The 20,612-nt window shown below is 46.1% G+C and overlaps 2 long non-coding RNA genes across 3 annotated transcripts in view; one reads left to right on the top strand and one right to left on the bottom strand.

Annotated features, from left to right (window-relative positions):
* Positions 1–223: 223 nt before the first annotated feature.
* The window catches only part of LOC144298518 (uncharacterized), a 41,435-nt gene continuing 21,046 nt past the window's right edge, over positions 224–20,612 (bottom strand). For both annotated transcript variants that reach the window (XR_013365451.1, XR_013365450.1), the window contains 2 exons: positions 872–1,037; positions 224–372 (listed from right to left, as the gene is read on the bottom strand). This is a non-coding gene — a long non-coding RNA (uncharacterized LOC144298518). The remainder of the gene's footprint in view (positions 373–871; positions 1,038–20,612) is intronic.
* LOC144298519 (uncharacterized) lies at positions 5,360–16,036 on the top strand. Its single transcript, XR_013365452.1, has 3 exons — positions 5,360–5,705; positions 7,423–7,569; positions 15,530–16,036. It is a non-coding gene; the product is annotated as an uncharacterized LOC144298519 (long non-coding RNA).

Genomic DNA, 20,612 nt, shown 5'->3' with positions numbered 1-20,612 from the left:
TCTGCCTCTATCATGAATAAATAAATAAAATCTTAAAAAAAAAAAAAAGGATTCCATCTCAAACTGAATAAGGCTGTGGCCTTCCGCCCCCTGTTCAAAAGCACCTGCTGATATGTGACTCAAGCTGTGCTGGACACGAATTGTGGTGTTGTGATGGGGCAGCTTCACAGTTTGATCTCCAGACCCCTTAATACCCTTAAAGATTATGGAGGGCCCCCAAGTATTGTTTGTGTATGTTATGTCTTTTTAATATTCATTATATGAGAATTAAAACTGAGGATGTTTAAACACAAGAACACACAAACACACAGTCCAGGAGTCATCAGGGTGATATCATCACATATGTCCTTTCTGGAAACCACCACTGGATACCTGTGAGACAATGGGGATGAGAAAAACAAGTGACATGTTCAGTATTAGGAAAATAGTTTTAGCTTTGAGAATCCCCTAAAAAAGGGATGCCTGGGTGGCTCAGTGGTTGAGCGTCTGCCTTTGGCTCACCCCAGGTCGTGATCCCGGGGTCCTGGAATCGAGTCCCACATCATGTTCCCTGCGGGGAGCCTGTTTCTCCCTCTGCCTGTTTCTCTAGCTCTCTCTGTGTCTCTCATGAATAAATAAATAAAGTATTTAAAAAATATATTAAAAAAGAGAATCCCCTAAAAAGATCTCAGGGCCCCCACTTTAAGAACCATTGAGTAGAAAACTTGTCACAGCCTTTAGGAACCTTTATTCTCAGCTGTCACTCTCCCCTTCCCAGTTGCCAGGGCCCCAGTTCAACATAAGCCACTGCCGGGTGGTTGAGCTTTATTACTGTTATCCATACTGATTTATCAGGCCCTTTTCAAAAGGAAGTTCATGGATGCCAACACACCTGCGTGGGCCCCGCATTCCTGGAGGTGTTGTCATGTCCTCTCTCCCCTCCTCCGGGTGTGGTATCCCTCTTGGACTTTCTTTTCTAGACGGGAGGGACAGGCCAGAGCTTCCTGGATCTCCTGAGTGGAATTTGCTCTGAGGCTTGCGTCACAGGTGCGCCCGAGCTGTGTAAGGAAGAAATGTGGAAAACAGTTTGAATTTGATAAAGGTGTTGTGGAGGAGGGGAACCCTTTCATTCTGGGAGGTGTTGTGGCCACAAGTTTGTTGGCAGAGCCTGAATTTCAGACTTCCTTGAGAAGCAAGGAGCCCAGAGACACAACACAGAGGAGGTCTTATATTTCTGTTTCTTTAGTTCCCAGGCTGAACCCTAATCTCATTTCTCTCTGTCACCTCTCCCCACCCCCAAATCCTCAGGCCAAAGCTGATCAAGGCCTTAGTGTGGAATGAAAAGCTAGTCTCATGCTTGGGAGAATTAGTACCCAGTGAGTTCGTGAGATAAGTAAGGTGAGTATGACACGGGCTTGATAAATTATAGGTTCTCAAAATCATTAGTTGGGAATGGGCTACCCCTGATTATCACACCCACACACCGTCAGGTCCTTCCAGCCTGTCTCTGTCCTCGTCCTCTGAAAAAGCCAGTGGGGGTTACATTTGTGCTGTATCCTCCTCAATACTTTCTGTCTTTAAGTTCTACAACTTAACACGACTTTTGTGTTCATTTGGAATCGATCTTGTGAAGTGGAAAGAGTCTAATTTTTCACGATTAGTTTTATTGATTCATGTCTTATCCAATAATACTTCTTTCTTTCCTTCCTCCTCTAACGCATAGAAAAGAAAAAAAGGAAAAAGCTAGAGGTGCCAAGAAGTCATATATACTGGTGGCGAGATTTTATTCAAGACATTTCTCTTGCCAGCTCTTTTTTCTCCTTGATTGCTCAAGTTCCAGTTTTGATGGAGCTGGTTAATAATTCTTTGAGAAAGAGCTGAAGTGTATATTTATGAATCTCAGACTACTCACCAAAGCATTTTTAAGCCCTTTAGCAGAGGTGGAATTAAGTCATATGACTGGTTTTCTGGTTAATAGCTTATAACACTTTGGTACTTTGTGTGGGGGTGAGGTGGAGGTGCTCAAAGCTCAGGAAACTCATGAATTACCTCCTGTAGCCTTTAAGAAGCTAGATGCCCTTTTAGGTAAAAGCCCATCTTCGTGGGAGGCGGTATGTGCCAGGCACAGTGCATGAGCCCTGCCCTCGATAAGTGTGCCCTCTGACCTCTTCTCTCTCGAGGACTCAATTTCTCCATCTGTGAATGCAGCCACTGGATGAGCTCATCTCCACAATCTCTTCCAGCTCTTAACATTCTATGGTTCCCCAGGGATAATGGAGATTGATCATTATTTCAACATTATGAGGGATGAACTAGAATGAAAAGGGTAATCTTTCCATCAAGCTCAACAGACAGGCTGCAGTCATCAGTTAAAATATTCCAGTTCCTGGAGGTGTTGATGAAGATGATGATACTTAACAAATATGAGGGTCCTACCTGGCTCCAAGAGCTGTGGCAAGGGCTTTCATGTGGATTATTTTATTTACTTTTAAGTGACATGAAAGAGACTTAGTTTGGAAACACTCATCTTAATTTTTTTTTCTAAGAGTTTATTTATTTGAGAGAGAGAGAGACAGAGAACATGAGTAGGGGCAAGGGAAAGGGAGAAGAAGCAGGCTCTCCACCTAGCAGAGTGCCTAATCTGATCCAGGACCCTGGAATCATGACCTGAGCTGAAGGCAGATGCTTAACCGATTGACCAGCCTAGGCTCCCTAAGATCTCAATTTTTTGTCAAGTGACAGATGTTAACTTGAGCCCTTGCTCTGCTCCTCACTGGCTGGGTGACCTTGACCTTGTTCCTTTACCCACTCAGAACCTCAGATTCCTCTTTCATGAGAGGAGACATAAGTGGTCACCTCATCACATTGTTGCAGGGATCAGATGAGAAACTACATGAAGCCGCACTGCCAACCATCAAATGCAATATGCATACTAGTGGTTATTATTTAGCAAGTAATATTGCCTACCAAAGCCTTTGGCAGAATTTCAAGAAATCCCTTGAAATAAAACAGAAATGTGTAATAAACCATTCTTGTTTCCACACAGGGTGGCCTTTTAATGGACATCTCTTAGCTGAGATGCAGCCCATAGCAGTTAAGAATGAGACTCTCAGGTGCCTACGTTCAAATCCTGCCTCTGCTATTTCCTGGCTGTGTGACCTCGGGCGAGCTCTTAACTTCTCTGAGGTTCCATTTCATCATCTGTAAAATGAGGACAGTAAGAGAGTTAATCGTCCTCCTTCATGTACAGAGCATTTAAAAGGCCCTAGTGCAGAGTAAGGACTTTGTAAATGTGAGCTATTATTGTCATTATGGCTAATTATTTTTATTACCTATTGCCATAACAGAATTCGTTAATGAAATGAGTATCTAAAGCCTCAACTATATATGTAACACTGTTTTTCGCATGGAGACAGAGGGCAAAAAGTGAAGATACCATGTCTACTTCAGTTTACACTGTAGATAGGTTTGGCAAATACCCATGAGCACCTACTGTGGCTCACACAGGGAAACGCAAATCTAAATACAATAGAGTCCTTGCTTCCAAGGAACCCAGGGCTAGCTGAGAAATCAGAGTCAGGGAGAGACGTCTTCAGGAAGTGGTGGCCACTAAAGTTAAGGGTGGTGGTGGGATCTCTGGGACAATCCAGAGATCACATTTGACTCTACTACCACCCACCTGTGGGACACATCTTAATAGTAATAATAGCTAGCCTCTTTGAGTTAATAAGTATTTATTGTCTATTATGTGCCAGGTGCAATTCTAGATGGTGAAGAGGACATGACAAAAATCCCTGCCCTTCCGGAACAGACATTCCACCGGGTAGAGACAATACACAAGAGAATTAATCAAAATGTATATAGTGTGTTAGTGACAAGTCCTGGAGAAAAATAAAGCAGGGAGGGGAGACGGGGAGGCCTGTTGGGTGGGGGGCAAGATGCGGAAGGAGAAAGAAAATTCAACATAGGGTGGCAGAGGCAGGCTCTCAGGGAAGCTGGAGGTGAGACAGAGATCCTCCTGTGTCTCTGTGTGTTGGGTGGGTTGTAGGGGATCCTGAGCGGGGAGGGAAGGCTTCCTTCCAGGCAGGGGCTCAGCGTGAGTGTGAGGATTAAAGGCGATAAAGCTCACTCTGTGCCTGGCACACGGCAAGTACTCAGAAGACACCAGCTGCTATTTTGAGCCATTACTCAGTGCTGAGGCCATGGTATGAAAGGGGGGGGGGGAGGTGGGAGCAGAAATGAGAGAATGACTAAGTCAGCCTGGAGGGGGGGTCTGGAGTGTTTCACAGTGCAGTGACTCTGGTTAGTGCTAGGGCAGAAGAATGAGTAGGAGTTTGCTAGAGGCATGGCGGGGAGTGGGACGGGGGAGGAGGCATTCCAGGGAAAGCCAGCTTTGCAGCAGAGGTGTGGGGGCGGGGAAAGAACATGGTGTGTTCCCCAAGCCATGGCGTGGTTGCATGGGTGTGCCGGGTGAGGACCCTCTCTGGAGGTGGGGGCTGGAGAAGTAGGTGGAAACCAGATGAGAAGGGCCTCAGATGCCCTCGCGGCGAGTTTATGCTTTCCCCAGTTGGTGCTCAGAGACTCCTCAAATGTTTACAACTGGGCAATGAAAGGATCAGATTTATATTTTCATAAGCTCTACGGAGGAGGGAGGCACTGGGGGCAACAAGTTAGTTAAGTGTTGCGGGGAAGGGTGTAATTAAAAGGCAAAATGAATGGTATGGCTTATGGGACACAGGGAGGAGGCAGGACATCCCATCCATCCATCCATCCATCCATCCATCCATCCATCCACCCATCCATCCATCCATCCAATTCATGATTAGTGAGGTCCAGCTATGCACCCAGCACAGGAGAGATGCTTGAGTTGCAGTGGGGACCAAAGCCATCGCTCTCTATGAGGCAGACAGATAAGTGAACCCAACTTGGGAGGGGGGCAAGGAAGTGTCACAAACATGGCTGTTTATGGCCCAGGCAGGTAACTGAAGGGAATGGAGAAGCTGGGCGGGGCCTGCAGAGAATTCCTGCTCCAGGACAGGGCTCACCTCCAGCCTGTGAGGCTGTGGGAGAATGCGGGCTTTGTAGTGGCAGGTCTGCTGATTCTGTAAGAGGCTGGACATTTTTATGTGAAACTTCCTGATTTTTAAATGTTGGCAACTGATCAGAGTGTGGTGACTGAGAATAAGTGTGTGTGTGTGTGTGTGTGTGTGTGTGCTTTCTACTAAGGATGGGTTGTAAGAAAAGCTCTGAGGACATGATATTTATAAGGTGTTGGTGGTGTGGAGAGAGACGGGCATGCGCCAAAGATCCAGGTGGGGAAAAACTTGGTTTGGGGAATTAAAGGAAAGCCTCTGCCTGGAACTTCAAGAACAGTTCCAAAAGAGACCCAGTGTGAGAGTGTGGACAGGGTTAGGACAGGTAGGGTCTTTGCAGGTCCTGGTGTAGGGTTTGGGTTTTATTCTGAGTTCACAGAAAGGCTATCACTGAATAATCAGAGACAACTTTCAGGTCTATGGGATCATTCAGATTCTGGATTCCAGATGTAGAAGAGGGACGAAGGAAGAACAGTTCTAGGGACGAAAATGGTGAAAGCAGAGCAGTTCTCAAAGTACATCAGCATCTTTGTGTAAAAAGGATGTGCAAGCTGAAGGACTACGAGGCAGGCAGCACCGTGGGATGGATTCTGAGGTCCTGGAAAACCTTGGGAAGTGACATTTGAAAAGGAGGTTGGTGCCATGGTATGGAAATCACTGAACCAAGGGCCTTGGTCTCTTCTGGATCTCATCTTGTGGGCCAGAGTGCCCCCAATGTGCCTAATCATCTTGGGTGCTTATTAAAAATGCAGATTCCAAGGCTCCCCTTCTGCAAGCCCATCTCTGGAGGTCTGGAACCAGGCCAGGAACCTATCATTTTAACCACTGTCTGTGGGATTTTCACGTCGAGTGAGTTTGGGAAGTGCTGATGTAGGTGCGGGGGATCATGGGGTGTCTCTGACCTGGGAGTCAGAAGCTGGTGTTTTAAGGCTGACTTGAGGGAAGACAGATGGCAGGCAGACCAGTGAGGAGGCCCTTGCATTTGTCAGGACACAAGACTTGTGACGGTCTTGTGAAAGGGGCTCTACTCGGTTCCTAGGGCTGCTGTAACGAAAGTACGACCTAAACCAACAGAAATCTGCCCTCTCACGGGTCTGAGGCCGTAATTCCAAAATCAAGGCCAGAGTTGGTTCCTTCTGGAAGCTGTAAGGGAGAAGGTCCCAGGCCTCTCTCCTTAGCTTCTGGGGGTTGCAGGCAATCATTGGCGTTCCTGGCATGTAGGCATGCCACTCAGCATCACACGGATTTTCTCTATTTTAACCTTTAAGTTAGATGCTGCCTGAAGGTTGAGGGAGATAAGGAGGGAAAAGACTACAAGATTTGTTGAAGAGCTGTTTGCCTGGCATAGAACAGATTCTCCGGAAACTTGTTCTGTAAACGGCAAGAAATATTTCCTGGGGACTTTGGGGGTGTCGGTTTAGTGGTGTAAGGATGAAAGACACACAGAAGGCCCTGTAGAGTGGACACTAAATAAACGAGGACCATGGCAACCAATGACAAGGAATAAGATGGATGCTGGAAGTAGCTGTGAATAATAGCAGCTAAGACTATGGAGTAGTAAAATGTGCAGAGACTGTTCCTAAAGCATTTACACTGTACTCTAGTTTCATCTTAGGGTGATTGACTCGTCCTGGTTTGCCTGGGACCTTCCCAGTTTTATCCCTGAGAGTTCTGGGACAATCCTTCAGTCTCTGGCAAACTCACTTTTGTCTTCACAAAAACATAAGGATTTAGGTGCTATTATCACCTGCATTTTACAGAGGAGGGAACTGAGGCTCAGAGGTGTCAAGCAACTTGCCCAGGGCCACACAGGTAAGGGGTCGAGCTGGTACTCAAACCTAAGTAGTTGGGCTCCAGGGCTCTCACCATTTTGTGTTGCCTTTTATAGAGTTAAGTGAATTTCAATTGTTGGTTTAAAAATATTCCTTCCTTTACAAAGTACATAATTTTGTTTGGAAGCAGAAAGCATGCCTATGTCCTTTTCCCCTTGCCCTGAGACAATCCAACAGGTAAGAAGGCAGTTAAGAGTCAGGTTGCAAGACTTGTTGCCTTCTAGGAGCCTTCTAGAAACATGATACCCTCCAGGGGATGTGCCCCACAGCCCCGGCATCTGATCAGAATTCCTCATGGGATTTTTTTCAGCAGAGGGAGTGTGGTTCACTATGGAGAGGAGTTTCCAAAATGAAAATAAACCAACAAACAACCCAACTTGTTAGTGCATATCCAATGACTTAGCCTTATTAAATTCAACATCAGGGAGAAAAGAACTAAATCATTTATAGAAACCTTTCTTTTCCCTCCTCAGGGGACATTTAAGAACCAAACGTATTTTTTTTTTTTTTAATTTAAGGGAATGCCAAATTTTTGAAAAATCATACCAGTGATGAAGGCTTAAGAACAACAACAAAGCCAGCCAAAGCTGATGCCCATGATCTCATGCTCTCTCTTGGGAAACACAGAAGAAAGCAAGACCCAGGAAGCCAAGAGGGTGAGAGAGGTGGGTGATGATGGGGAGCACAGCAGGGGAGCCTGGTTCAGTTCCTGGCATGGTTGCCTCTGTGCTGAGCTGGACAGGGGACCTTACCTCTCCGAGTCCTGTGTCTAAAAGGGGCTGAGTAACTACCTCACAGGTTGTACCAAGAATCCCACCAGATTATAAATGTGTCCCTTAACACTGTTTCTGGCACATGCCACGTGTTGAATTAATGGTACCTATCACTGCTCAAGACTCCTTTGGGCTTGCACTTTGGTCTATGATTACGAAGAGCCCCGAGCTAGCGTTTGTGGGAGGCTCATGCCACGTCAGGTCAAGCCTGAGCTAAGTGTGCTATGCACATTCTCTTATTCACTCCTCACATTAACTTGGTCCTGTTGTTATCCCACTCGTAGTGTGGGGACTGGGGCGAGCCAGGGAGGACGAATGGCACACAGTGGGTAGGGCTTTGGACTCAGGTCCATTCCAACCCTGCTTTCTATGACACTTTACAGGGAAGCTTAAAAACAAAAAGGGCAGTCATTTTTCTAGTTTCGGATCTCTTTAGGTATAATGAGGATCTATTTGTTTCTGGAAAGTGCCTATAGCAAATTGCAAAATGGAGCAAGGTATGCCCAGCAGCCTTCTGGATCGGGGAGTTTTTGCACGAGTTCTGAGGCAGAAACTTCAGGCTGAAGTTGTTTCTCTCACGGTTGAACCTGCGCCCCACAGTGGGACCCTGCCCACTCCTCAGTTTCTTCACCCTGAGGCAAATGGTCCAAAAGCTTCCTCTTAAATAGCAGTGCTTAAAATAAGAGCTTTGTGCATGTGCCCTGTGTTTTCTGTTCCTTGTTCAGGCTGGTAAGGAGAATGTTTATCTTAGTCTGCTATCTTTGTCTGACTTTGTAATCATGAGCAGTGAATGTTGCTTTTTATTTGTGTGTGGCCCTCGCCTCACTGTTCCCTGGACATCTCCATGACTCGGGGGAAAGATCTCCCAGCTTCGTCTTCAAAATCAGGAAGAGAGAGCACTGATGGATGCTCCTATCAAGTCTGGCCGTGACCCTGAAGTCCTCTGCTCTTGCCCTTTGCATGGCCTGAATGATAAACTGAGATTCTGGGCACCCCGCTCCCACCCCGTGCCTTACTCTTGCTCATTCACATAGTCATTCAGATGCCAAACATGGGGTGCCTGCCGCAGTGTGGATGACTCTCTTCTTTCCAGCAGCTCGGTGCTTCTCAGAGATACTGCTGAAGGACCAGTTGTTAAAGAATTTTCCAATCATTGCAGGTGCCTATCTTTGTAAAATATAACCAAAACGAACTGCTGGGGGGAAAAAAAAACTAAATTAAAAAAATCCCAAAGACCTATCAAATGCAGGCCCTGCTTTTTAATTTTTTAATTTTTTTTTTTTTTAGGAAATGTCTTTTTTTTTTTTTTTATAGTCACACACACAGGGGGGGGCGGGGCAGAGACATAGGCAGAGGGAGACCAGGCTCCATGCACCAGGAGCCTGACGTGGGATTCGATCCCGGGTCTCCAGGATGGCGCCCTGGGCCAAAGGCAGGCGCTAAACCGCTGCGCCACCCAGGGATCCCCAAGGCCCTGCTTTTTTAGTTAAGGCTCAGCAGACCTCATTTTGAACAGTATTGTGCTTGAGCCCACAATTACGATACAGCATGCTAAGTGTCCCCTTAGGGATGAGGTCCCAAAAGATAGGAAGAGAAATAGGTTTGTAGGAACCCAGAGGAGGTAATCTTGTGTACAGTAGAAATAGCCTTGAAAAACTCGTCTGGAACCTCCATTTCCCACTTGCCAAATAGACCACCCCACAGGCTGGCACGTGTAGCTGATGCAGAAAGCACTGGACACACCCGAATCTAAGAATCACTGCAAATCTCTCATCATGGGTTGATGGTAGGTCAAGAACTCAAACTGCTTAGATGAGACCCATATAGATCTACCTTATATTACTCCACAGATTAAAATCTTTTGAAGTAATTTTTATTATAAAAGTAAAGCATTTTGTAGGGGAAGACTAAGTTTCCCCTTCACCCTTCCTTCAAGATCTTTTGTTATATATATAACAAAAATTGTATTATATACATACACATATATATGTTTATATATATATTTGTTTATATATAAAATATAGCAATGTGCATATGCCATGCAGGTATTTTTGCTTGTTTCACTCAAGAATATATCATAGTGGGGGCACCTGGATGGCAGTCAGGTAAGCCTCAGACTCTTCATTTTGGCTCAGGTCATGATCTCAGGGTTGGAAGATCCAAACCCCATCTCAAGCGCTGAGCTGGGTGTGGAGCCTGCTTATGAATCTCTCTCTCCCTCTCTCTGCCCCACCCCCTACCACTGCACATGCTAAGGAAAAAAAAAATCACGGTGATACTTCCACTTTACTACTTACATTCTTCATTCTTTTCTCCAGGCTACCTTGTTTTCCAAGGTATAGGTATGCAGTAACTTATTTAGATAGTCTTGTGATGGTGGACGTTTAAGTCATCACTACTTAGTGTTTCAGTGAACATCTTGTGCATCTGTCTTGTGCACTCCTGTTTTCCTCTAGTCCTAGTCAAGAAACCAGCGGGTGTGCACATTTAAATGTGTAGGTACCGCCAAAGCTGTCTTCCTGAGGGGCAGTGCCATCATCAGCAGAGTTTAAAGTTGGAAACTGCACCGTTGAACTTATGTCTCCTTCTGCCAATCGACAGGCAGAACAGGGGAAGAACTTGATGGAAGTCACATGCGGGTTCAAGACACAGTCAAGAACATAGCCTCCTGACTCCCTGTCCAGGGAGGTCCCTCTGTTTTTATCAACCTCTAACAGTGCTATGGTCATTTACCTTGACTGCTCTGGTGCCCTGCCCAGAACCAGGAGCAAAGGCTTTGAATAAGCATATTCATGTCACATTTGAACCTCGGTCCTTAAGATCGTGTCTTAAGTTGCTTAAGAAAGGGGACTCTGATTTGGGTGCCTTGGCAGCCCCTTTGTGGGGGGTCATCTGGTCCTTTTGTTTTGCTTTTTAAGGTTTTATTTATTTATTCTGAGAGAGACAGAGAGAGAGAGACAGAGACACAGGCAGAGGGAGAAGCAGGCTCCATGTAGGGAGCCTGACGTGGGACTCCATCCCGGGTCTCCAGGATCAGGCCCTGGGCTGAAGGCGGCCCAGTAAAATGATAATTGTATGGGAAGGGTTGGAAGGCTCTCTGGGTGTTTGTTTTCCTTCTCTTGTGGAGTTTAAGGACTGGGATGTGGGGCTGAGACATCCAACAGAGGGCAGTCTGAGCTGAAAGTGCGGTTCTTCACACAGAGGAGCATTTGCAAGATGCTCTGATGGTGCTAATTTGTTCCCAACGTTGAGATTTAATTGAGGTCAGAGTCCTTTACACTTATCGCTAGTGAGCTACTCTGAAGAGGTGATTTAAGGACAAGAAGTGGCCACATCCCAAAATTCCTCAGACACTCCCTTTGCTCTCATTTCTCTCTGAATTCTTCGTCTTCTAAATATTATCATCTGTCTTCACTTCTCTGTCTTCAGCACACTCCATTTCCGTTCATGCATGGCTTCACTAGCTCTCTGGCCATCCAGGACCATAACAACTCCACTGTGAACCCTGAACCCCCTCACTGCCCATAGCTACCCAGTTGCCCCATTCAGGAGGAGGAGCTAGTAGTGCCCCGGGCCTTCTCTTTGGCCATGCAGCAGCACCACCAGGGCAGACCTTCCTGCCAGCCTGCCAGTGGGAAGCATCACATCCACGCAGGTCTGGGAGGGTCCAAGCTGAGTGCTAAGGCTGGAGTAACCTGATCTGCTCCTGCCTGGGTGGCACCCCTCCCCTTCCTTCACACAACACCAGGGCTCTCCCGCCGCCTGGCCCAACCCTCTGCCTTCCCTTCCACAGTAATGGCGCTTTAGGGAGAGAGGTGACTGTGGGAAGCCACGGCCTTCAGAGGTCTGATGTCATACACTTTGCAGGAGATAGATAGGAACAGTCAGCGTCTCCTGTTTTATGGATGGAGAAACTCAGAGCCTGCCGAGTATAACGACTTGCTTATAGTCACACAGCTGGGAAGTGGTGACAGAGATCTGACACCTTATGTGTCTTAACTGTTTCCCGAACAGATGAGTGGCCCTCATCCTGCTTAGGAGCATGTTAAGAGGGTCTCATGAAATGTCAGAAATGCCAATGGCTTCTGTCTCAATTTCTATTTTAAAAAGATGAGTAATTATGTTTGAGTTTCCCTTAAAAGACCAGTCGGTGTGAGAGCTTCCACTTGAGCTATGAGCACAGAAGCAAGGAGCACACTGCGTTTCAGTGACGCTTGAGCACCAGCACCGTGTGGCTGTACGGTATGAGGCAGTCTGCATTCTCACACCTATCTTGCTTCATTTCCACCACAGCAGAACACTGCTGTCGTCATGTGACTGTTAATGAGGGTCCTGTGTCACTGAAAAACCAACATTACAAACATAGCAATTGATTCTCTACAACATACCTGTACTCTGTCAGTGGAGCAGTACTCACAAAAATCTGGAATGCTCTCTTCTCATGTCTTAGGAACAGACACAAAAATTGAGAAAATAAACTTTTAAAAGCACTAAATGCCAGGAATCCAAGAGAAGTAAGACTGCAAAAAGGTCACAGTTAGGACAGTGGTCCCTTTGCTAGAAGAGAGGCTCCTGAGGCTGGGGGTTGTGTCAACTTTTACTGTCGGTAACCAGTGCCTGGCACATAGAAGGTTCCTGGGAAATGTCTGTGGAATAAATGAGTGCCAGTGATACAGTCCGACCTAGGATGAATGTGGATTTCTGGACGTGACTCTCTAGGAAGAACTAAATGAACACCAAGATTTTCTGCCCTTTGTGGTTTGTGGCCCTCTCCCATCCTCACCTCACCGGATCCTTCCCTCACCTCATGCCGTGGCTGGGGAGGTCGCGAGAGGTGAGATGGGGCACTCAGGGTCCCATAGGAGAAAGTTCAGATTCCGCATCTGCCAAGTGAGGTTGTGACTGGCCCCCATTTCTAAAGGCTGAGACTTTCAGGCCTGGGTCCCAGACCTCTTCTATGACTCCTTCTCCAGGTTACAGTCTTCATTGTCATGGCTTTATTATTTACTTTTATTTAAAGATTTCATCTATTTATTTAAGAGAGTGAGAAAGAGAAAACCAGTTGCAGGGAGGGCAGAGGGAACAGGGGAAGCAGACTCCCCGCTGAGCAGGAAGCATGACCTAAGTCAAAGGCAGACACTTAACCTGACTGAGTCACCCAGGTGCCCCATTATCATGGCTTTAGCTACTACCTACATGCTGATGGTCTTCACACTGCTATCTCCTGCCCCAATCTCTCCTCTGAACCTATACATATATTAATTTGCCTACTCAGCCCCTTCATTATTTCTATCTACTAGGCATCTCAAACTTAATGCAGTCCAAACCAAATCCCTGATCTCTCCACCCACCTTCTCATCAAGCTTTTTCCATTCAGGCGGTTGTAGCTTCCAGGTGACTCCTGCTGGAATCATCCTGGACTCCTCTGCTTCTCTCACACCCACATCCCATCCTATTGGCTTGGCCTCCAAAATATATCCAGAATCCAACTGCTTCTCACCACTTCCATATCTTCTAAGTCACCGCCATCTCTTGCAGAGGCCCCCTCCCTGGTTTCTCTCCTACTTGCCCCTCTACAGTTTATTCCTGACTCCAAGCTAGAAGGCTTCCAGTAAAACCTAAGTGAGATCAGGTCCCTCCTCTGGTTGAAGCCCTCTGAAAGCTTCTTATCTCACTCAGAGTCAATGCAAAATCCTCTCAATAGCTTCCGATAGTCTCTGTTGTCCCCTTTTCCCTTACCTTATCTACCACGATCCTTCCCCTCATTCGGGGCCTTTGAGGTTCCCTCTGGCACTCCCTTACTGTTTCCAGCTCTGCTTCCAGTCAGAAAGGATGGGATTCTGGACATATCTATTGGCTCTCTTTATTATTTCCATCCCGTGTGATGACATGAGCTCCATGTAGGCATGAATTTTGTTTTCCCCACTTGATTTCCAGAACCTAGAACAGTTCTGGCCCAGTCAGTGCCTGTGTGTAAATCAACCAAAGTCTATGTACAGTTGACCCTTGAACAATGAGGGACTTGGAGGGCAGTGGCCCTGGACAGTTGAAAATCCATGTATGGTTCTGACTCTGAAAAACTGAACTACTAATAACCTACTGTTGAGTGGAAGCCTTACCAATAACATAAACAGTAGATTAACACATATTTTTGCATGTTGTATGTGCTACATATTGTATTCTTACAATGAAGTAAGCTTAAGAAAGTGGTATTAAGAAAGCCATAAGGAAGTGTATTTGTAGTATTGTGCTGTATTTATTGAAAAAAATCCATGTGTGAGTGGACCCAAGCATGTGTCACTGAAGGGCCAGCTACAAATCTAAAAGGCAGTGACCATCTTAGACTGAACCCAAAGGCAGTAGAACTCTACTCCCTCTGGTGAAGGGTGAGCCGATACAATAGCACAGGCGATGTCACCACAACATAAAACAGGTGCAGTACATCACTGAAGGTTGGATCAAGATGCAGATGGGCTCTGCAGAGGTTACTACCAGTGGCCGCCTCTTGAGACTGAGGCTAGAGAGGGTGGTTTTATACCTTTGTGCCTTACCTGGAACAGAATACAGGAGGTAAGCAGGTAATGGCTATCCAGTGTGGTTCAGGTCCCGGCATGCTGCGGAGCTCCTCACCTGAATGCCCTGATTAAATCCTCACACAACCCTGAGGCTGGGCTCTCTTATTACCATTTCAAGATGAAGAAATGGATGCCTGTGAGTTAAGTAACTTGCCCATAATCACTCAACTTGCCATGTTTCTTGGACATTCTATTTCACTGGGTTTGGGGTGAGGCCCTTAAACCTACCTTTCTTATGATGATCTTAATTTATTTTATTTTTTTAAAGATTTTACTTACTTGAGAGCAAGAGTGAGCGAGAGAGCGAGAGACAGCAAGCTAGCAGGGGCACATGAGCGGCGGGGGGGAGCTGCAGAGGGAGAGGGAGGCGCAGACTCCCCGCTGAGAAGGGAGCCTGCCCTGTGGGGCTCCATCCCAGGACCCTGGGATCATGACCAGAGCCAAAGGCAGATGCTTAACCAACTAAGCCACCCAGGCACCCCTAAATATTTTAAGTAATCTCTATACCCAAAGTGGGGCCCGAACTCACAATCCTAAGATCAAGCATTGCACGCTCTACTGACTGAGCCAGCCAGGTGCTCCACACCTGCTTTTCTAAAGCACCAGTGGCTGTTTTTGCCCTGAGGCAAGTAAGGAAACACTGAACTTTCTGGAAATGTGCAGACCTACTTTGGAAGTCAATTCTGCTGTTCTTAAGGCTGTCACCCCCTTGTCCACTGCAGCACCCAGAAGGCCCAGGGTCACTCCTGCCCCACAAACAGGCTCCCTCTAGGTCCCAGAGTGCATAAACGCCAGAAGGAAAGCAAGCTGGTGGCACGTGCTGGGCGTTCTTCCCAGTTCACTTTCCTCCCCTTCAGAAGTCCCATTTGCCTCCGACTAGGTTAGTTTGTGCTGGCTCCTAAGTTTCGATAACTGTATCTTTTATCTCTGTCTCCTCCCTCCTGCCCTACCTCTTTCCCTTTGAAAATATTTCAAGACTTTTTCCGTGGCTGTTAAACCATAAGGTAAAGATTCAAGTACCTTTTTTTAAAAAAATGCATTACTTACAAGAAATGATTATATCTCAACAACTGGAATCCAAACAGAACAAAACAAAACTTCAACAAATATGTATTTGTTTTTGGTACTTACTGCTTAGAGCAAAGCCGGGGAGTTTGAGTGGCAGAAAGAATCCACGTCTCTCATTTATTACTGGGCAGCTGTCAAAGGCCCACTGGTGTTATATCCCTGGGTTATGGTTTCTCTGACACTTAAACACTTTACCTCCCCCCATCTAGGTAGATGTCTGGAGTCCTCGAGCATCTCCAGTGCAAGAGTGGATCACATTTTCCAAATGACAAGCACAATTTCTCCCTGAAGGAAACATGTTATCGAGAGAATTGAGGGACTGGAATGTGTAATACAAAACAGATATGCAAGGACGACTGAGTTTTGGGACTCAAGATGAGAAAGAATGACTTTATTGACTATAAAATAAAGTCCACATGCTACAAGTTGGCTTGAACCCACCTTGGGCAACTTTTTTCCCCAAACAGATCTGAGATGAAAAATCTGCCAGCCCTTTCATAGCTGCAGGACCCGAGGGATATGGCGCCGTTTAAATCTGTCTTCTGTGGGACTCCTGGGTGGCTCAGCGGTTGAGCGTCTGGCTTCAGCTCAGGGCATGATTCCGGGACTTGGGATCGAGTCCTGCATCGAGGTCCCTGCATGGAGCCTGCTTCTCCCTCTGCCTGTGTCTCTGCCTCTCTCTCTCTCTCTCTCTGTCTCTCATGAATAAATAAAATAAAAAAATCTAAAAAAAAAATCTGTCTTCTGTGAGGAGGGGCCGATGCCTCCCCCAGGAAGTTGGGGGGTGTGGGAGGATACACTCTGTTGGCCAGTGTTCCTGTGCTGTGCCTTCGATAGTGGTATCATGTTAGACATAATTGGAACTTAAGTCATTGTCTCTGTTAGGAAATCAAGAATAGTTTAAGAAGATGCATATAGCTGTCAGGTTGATATGGAGCAGACCTGTGATAATAGATTTTTACGTCAGCTTGATGGGATGAGGGACGCCCAGAGAGCTGGTAAAACATTATTTCTGAGTGTGTCTGTTTGGAGGTTTCTGGAAGAGATGAGGATTTGAATCACAGTGAGTAAAGAAGGCTGCCTTCACCAGTGCAGGTGGGCATCATCCAATCTGTTGAGGGCCTGAACAGAACAGTAAGGCAAAGGAAGGGCAAATCTGTTCTCTGCTTGAGCTGGGACACCCATCTTCTCCTGTCCTCCATCGGCTCCCCTGGTTCTCAGGTCTCAGACTCAGACTGAATCACACCACTGGCTTTCCTGGTTCTCCAGCTTACAGAGAGCAGATTGTGGGACTTCCATAACCTCATGCTTCAGTTCCTGTATTAAATCTCCTCGTATATGCGTTTTTATATATCTGATTGGATCTGTTTTCCTAGAGGACCCGAATACATTACCACAGTTTTTGTTTCCCTTCCTACTTGGCCAAATAAAACCACAGTAAACCTTTCCTCATTTGCTTCCTTATTCCTGGAGTGTCCCTTGAATCTTTGGATGCCCTAAACCAACCCCACAAAGTTCTGCTCAGATGCCTCCTCTTCCAAAACATCCTCCCAGATGCTATCATCAGAGGCTGTTTCTCCCAGCACGCCTCTTCCTGTGACAGTCATCCCCACAAACTGCATTCAGGGTGGCTGCCCTCCTGCTCCAGCCTGAAGCTGGGTGTTGGTCCACATACTGGCTCTTCCTTGCCCTTTGAAACCATCTGTTGTATCCATCTCCAGGCCATGATTCAAGGAGATCCTTCTCAAATGCAAACCTGTGCTGCCACGTTGGTGCCCAACACCTTCCACGGCTCCCATTAGTCTGAGGCTGAAGATAAAAACTCAGCGTGGGCCATGGCGTCCTGCATGGTGTGGCCCCATCTAGCTCTTCAGCTTCATCTTTTTGTTTTGCTTGAAACAAAACTCAAATGCCCTAAAATTCACCCTTTTGAAGTATACAATTTAGGGGGCTTCTGGTTGGCCCAGTCAGTAGAGTGACTCTTGATCTCCGGGTTGTGACTTCAAGCCCCATGGGGAGTTCAGAAATTACTTAAAAATAAAATCTTTTTAAAAAGTATATAATTTAGGAAAAAATTAAAAAAAAAAAAATTAAAAAAAAAAATAAAAAGTATATAATTTAGGGATGCCTGGGTAGTTCAGCAGTTTAGCGCCTGCCTTTGGCCCAGGGCGTGATCCTGGAGTCCGGGGATCAAATCCCACATCAGGCTCCCTGCATGGAGCCTGCTTCTCCCTCTGCCTCTGTCTCTGTCTCTCTCTGTCTTTCATGAATAAATAAATAAAATCTTTAAAAAATAAAAAAGTATACAGTTTAGTGGTTTTTAATATATATATTTGGGGGGAGGGGCAGAGGGAGAGAATTTTTTTAAAGATTTATTTATTTGAGAGAACACACGTGCAGGCAGAGGGAGAGGGAGAAATAGTCTCCCCGCGGAGCAGGAAACCCAATGCAGGCTCAATCCCTGGACCCTGGGATCATGACCTGAGCTGAAAGCAGATACTTAACCGACTGAGCCACCCAGGTGCCACCAGGGTACCACAGCGCTGAGCCACCCAGGTGCTCCTCCCTACTGGTTTTTAATATATAAAGACTTATGCAACAATCAGCACTATTTAATTCCAGAATATTTTCATTACCCATGAAAGAAACCCCATATGTATGACTAGTCGCTCTCCGACCCTGCTCCGTCCACCTTTGCCAGTCCCAGGTAGCCACAAATCTGCTGTCTCTATGGATTTGCCTATTCTGGACATTTCATATAAATGGAATCTTATGTGACCTTTTGTGTCTAGATTCTTTCACTTAGCATCATGTTTTCTAGATTCATCCACATTGTAGCATGTGTCAGTACTTCATTCCTTTTCATGGCTGAATAATATTCCATTGTAAGAACAGACCACATTTTGTTTATCCAGTCACCAGTTGACAGACACCCTGGTCACTTCTCCTTTTTTGGCCATTATAAATAATGCTGTTTGTGTTCAAGTTTTTGTGTGAACATATATTTTCCTTTTTTCTTGGCGATATGCCTAGGGGTAGAATTGCTGATTCTAATGGTATCCTATGTTTAGCCTTTGCGAAACCGCCAGACTGTTGTCTATGGCAACTGTACCATTTCACATCCCCCCCAGTACTGTATGAGGATCCAGTGTCCCCATGTCCTCCTCTGGCCTCATCTTGTACCACACTGTCCCTAGCTCTCTGGGCTCTAACCCCATACCCTCTGTTAGCTCTTACACTGGCCCGACTCCCTGTCCCCCAGCAGAAGGAGGGTTTTGAAGATGCCTGCAGTTTTTCTTATTTTTAAAAAAACTTTTAAAATTTATTTTAGAGAGAGACAACACAAGTGGGAGGGCAGAGGAAGAGAGAGAATCTCAAGCAGACTCCATGCTGAGGGTGAAGCCTAATGTAGGCTTAATCCCAAGACCCCGAGATCATGACCTGAGCCGAAACCAAGAGTCAGATACTTAACCAACTACTGCAGCCCAGGTGCCCCAAAGCCTCTGGTTCTAACCTTATCAGAGCCAACACCTCTTCATCAACCCTGAAATGAAATTCCTCAGTAACGTAACCTACCTACTTATATAAGAAAACAATGTATATGTAATCATCAAACTGTGTAATAAAGGAGAGTAAAAAGTAATTTATAACAAAATCATCTGTATTATAATGCTGGAAGGCATAGTAAAGTCTCCAGGTGCTTGAGCTTACAGGTAAAAAGATACAGCTTCAAGTGCAGGCGGACCACCCACGTGCTTCAAGCACACGGAGTTTGTTGCCAGAGCTGTTCCTCCAGAAGAGCAACCAAGGAGAATTCCCAAAGTTCAGTCTTCTCTCAATTTATATGGTCATAGCATTCCAGGGGAGTTCAGTATATATAAAAACGAGGTAGAAAACATTCTGTGTTTGTATGTAAAACAAAGCTGGGCTCCAGGTTGACCTAACTGACCCAGCGAACGTTCCAGACCTCCTCTCACCAGGTGAATTCTCTTTCTGGGCACCCTGTGCTGCTTCTTCACAGCACTGGACACCATTTGTGGTCACATGTTCACGTCTTCTTTTTTATTTTTATTTTTAAAGATTTATTTATTTGAGAGACAAAGAGAGAGAGAGAAAGAACAAGTGAGCGCAGCAGGGGAAGGGGTAGAATGAGAGGATATCCAAGCAGACTCCCACTGAGCACAGAGCCCAATGGACAGCTCGACCTCACGACCCATGAGATCAGGACCTGAGCTGAAACCAAGAGACAGATGCCTAACTGAGTGAGCCACTCAGGTGCCCTGTCTTCTTTTTATTGAAGTCCAGGTCCCCCACCAGACAAAGACCCCATGAGGTCTGCATTTGTGACCTTCCCATCTTTGTATTTCTGGCCCTGAAAGTGGTGTCTGGTACTCGGACATTTCCTGAATGAATTCCTGCCTAGAAGCATTCTTGTCACTTCCTCTCTTGTCCTGGGAGTTCTTAGCATACTATGCCAAATTTATCTGTGTCCCTAGTGCTAACGACAGTTCCTTTTTCATATGGAAAATAATGGTCATATATTTAATAAGTGAACAGAAGCAAAATTACCAGTGTCCTCATAAAAGGGCTAAGGACACATTATGACACATGCTTCCACAAATCCTCCAGAAACTGCTGTGCTGGAGAAGCAGTCATATGGCAATACAGCTGTGGTTTCAGCAGAGAACCTTCATTTTAACTGTGTTAACAATGATTTCCACTCTAGCTGCTGTGTAGCAAACTATCCCAAAACTTAGTAGCTTAAAGCAACGATGAGTGGGTCATTTCTCACCGTTCTGTGGGGTAGCAGTCTGGGCAGTAGTCCTGTTGGCCTTCCTGGGCTCACTCGTGGGGCTACAGTCATCTGACAACTTATCTAGGGCTGGAGGGTCTAAGGGGGCCTCACCCATACACCCAGCAGGGGTCTGGCTGTCAGCAGAGGTGCCTTGGTTCCCTTCCCCAGGTATGTCTGGTCTTCTGGTTGGCTACCCCAGGCCTCTTCACTATTTGTGGTCTTGAAACTCCCAGCAAGTGAAATTAAAGGCAGAAAGTGCAGGTTGAAGGCTTGGTTCCAAAGCACTGCTTCCACCTCACTCTGTCAAAGCAAGTCATAGTGCCACCAGATTCAAGTGGGTGGAGACATACGCTTTCAGAAGGAGCCGGATTAGCACACTGCAAAGGGCAATGAACCCAGGGAGGACACTCAGTAGGGGCCCTTACTGTCATGACCTGCCACAGCAACCTCCCTGAAGCATACTCTTCTGGCTCCTGCTTCTGGAATTGGAAGGGTAG

Source organism: Canis aureus, chromosome 26 (genome assembly GCF_053574225.1).
Source record: "Canis aureus isolate CA01 chromosome 26, VMU_Caureus_v.1.0, whole genome shotgun sequence".
Classification (NCBI taxonomy): Eukaryota; Metazoa; Chordata; class Mammalia; order Carnivora; family Canidae; genus Canis; species Canis aureus.
This window is presented reverse-complemented; position numbering and strand designations above follow the sequence as displayed.